The following is a 2,497-nucleotide window of genomic DNA, read 5'->3' on the forward strand; positions in this document are numbered from 1 at the left end:
TCTCTCTCTCTCTCTCTCTCTCTCACACACACACACACACACACACACACACATAAACACTTGAGTGAAATTTTAAATTAATTTGTATATTAAATACAGGCCTCTTTATTCCCAGTATTCAGGAGGCAGAGTTTGAGGCTGCCAGCCTGGTCTACAAGAACAAGTTCCAGGACATGTTCCAGATTCAGAGAAACCCTGTCAAAAAAAAAAAAAAAAAAAAAACCACAAAACAATAAATAGAATAAAAACGATAAATAGACACTATTTCCTACAACTTTATTCAGGGGACAGAGTGCACTCTGAAACTCATGTTTTCCAGGCAGGGCTATGTACCTAAAGGCTATGTCAGGCTGGAGAGATAGTTTAGCGGTTCAGCAATGACTGCACTGTCTGCTCTTCCAGAGGACCCAGGTTCTATTCACATGGCAGCTCATAGCTGTCTGGAATCCTAGTTCCAAGGGGGGGGGGGAGAGAGAGAGAGAGAGAGATGCTTCATGTTGATATACGAACAAACTGAGAAACAAGGAAAGACGGTGCGGGTGGCTGGTTGGTGGGCTTTCAGTTCCCTGACAGCGATAAGCACATGATGGAGGAACCGCAAAGTTGTTCCACTATGTGGGTGTGATGAGAGATTGTGAGTGCGTGTCCTGTCGGAACAAAGTGAGTCCCATAGTTCATAAAAATTACCCCAAAACTTCAGCAGAATTCATTTCGGTCTTCCTAAGTTTGCAAATGTGTGATGAACTTGTGAGACATCAAAATTCTCAGTCACAGATAACGAGGAGATAGAGTATGCCACACAACAAAAATCAGATTCCTTGATCTAGAGCCACAATGAACATGCCTTGGAAAAGGGGGACGAGGCCCACTTGAATCACAATGTCCATCGGAGCGAGAGAAGAGTGTGCAAAGGACACGAAAGGAGAGATCTTTGTGGTCCTTCCTTTCTTCCTTTGCTCGGGAACTGACTGAAAGATGAGACTTTGTCCGAGCGGGTTCTGACTTGAGTCTCCCCCTCTGTGGGTATTAGTCGATCCTCCCTTCTTTCTAGAGTGTGTGTCTCTCAGACGTTACCTGCTTTCCAGGGCAAAGCTTTCTAAGCCTTATTCAGAGACCTCAGTCATGTGCTCTCAGAAGAAGCCTGGTCGTATAGGGGTGGGTGCCAAACTCGCTTGCTTGATGCTTCAGACTCATGTCATTGAAGCATAGGACATAAAGATTCATCATAAAGATTCACAACACACACAAAGCCATCCTCACTTACTAACGGCCCAGGACACCCGGAGCGTTCTCAGCCAGGCTGTGTGTGGTGGTGGGGGCGTGCCTTTCATCCCAGCACTCGGGGAGGCAGAGGCAGGCAGATCTCTCTGAGTTCAAGGATGGCCTGGTTTACAGAGTGAGTTTTAGGATGGCCCAAGATACACAGAGAAACCCTTTCTTCAAAAACAAAACAAAACAACACAAAAAAAAGAAAAGAAAGGAAAAAGACAAAAGAAGAGGAAAAAAGAAAACAACTGCAGTCTCTTCCCACTCTCTCACCCACTGTCTCTAAATAGTTCTCAGGTTGAACCCGGAGACCAGGGTGTCATTCATAACTGGAAAGCCAGAAACCTTAGGTTGATGCCTCAACCCTGCTAATGGCTGTGATAGAAAGCATGGTAAAATCAGGCTTTGGCGGAGCACGACTCACTCTCCCTTTTTCTAGTATGACTGGTACACAACAAAAAGGAGTGTGTGTGGGGGGGGGGGGGCGATAAGCAGCGCTGGTATTGAAATCTCACTGACCCCTTCGGCACTCAGCGTGAATGAAGAGCATCTCTAGCAAAAGGCTACATGCTTGTCAATTCCTGACTTTGTACAATCAACTACCGTGCATCTTTGATGTGCGTTGGCCCTTTAGGGATGCAGAGAAACATCCCAGAAACTGCCCCCCCCCCCCCCCCAGTTCCTGAACCCTAGCCCTGGAAGGCTCAAGGCCATCACATCCAGCAATCTCTCCAGTCCCTGCTAGTGGGGAACTAACTCACTTTGTCTTCCCAGGACCACTGATTTCTCCATGGTTCCCTGTGAGATCTGGGGCCAGCTTTCTTCTTCCCTCACCCTGGCCTCCTCACGATCTCCGTTCTCTCTCCCAAGTAGACTCATCAGTCTAGACGACATGTCTAGAAGCGAGGAGTCTTACAGGCATTGAAAGAGTGTGTCTTGAGGGCCGTTGGCGTTTCTAGGACACAAGTGACATCACAAGATTCTGAGAGCTCTCTGGGATACGGTAGAATTTCCAGAGAAGGGACTGACGATGTCATCAGGCATGGGCCTTTACCTCCTTGCAACTATTTCTCCCTGAACTGACTGAGTGCAAGCTGAGGTTTGCTTTCCAAGAGTCTGTCTCGTGACACAGAGGAAGCCATTCAGTATCTCCTCTTTCCAAAACCAGAAATTTCTCTCTCTTTGCTTCATTAAAATTTTTTCACGACTTCCTCCACCCATGGGGAGTTCC

This window comes from Myodes glareolus, unplaced genomic scaffold, assembly GCF_982192425.1.
Source record: "Myodes glareolus unplaced genomic scaffold, mMyoGla1.1 HAP1_SCAFFOLD_37, whole genome shotgun sequence".
Taxonomy (NCBI): Eukaryota; Metazoa; Chordata; class Mammalia; order Rodentia; family Cricetidae; genus Myodes; species Myodes glareolus.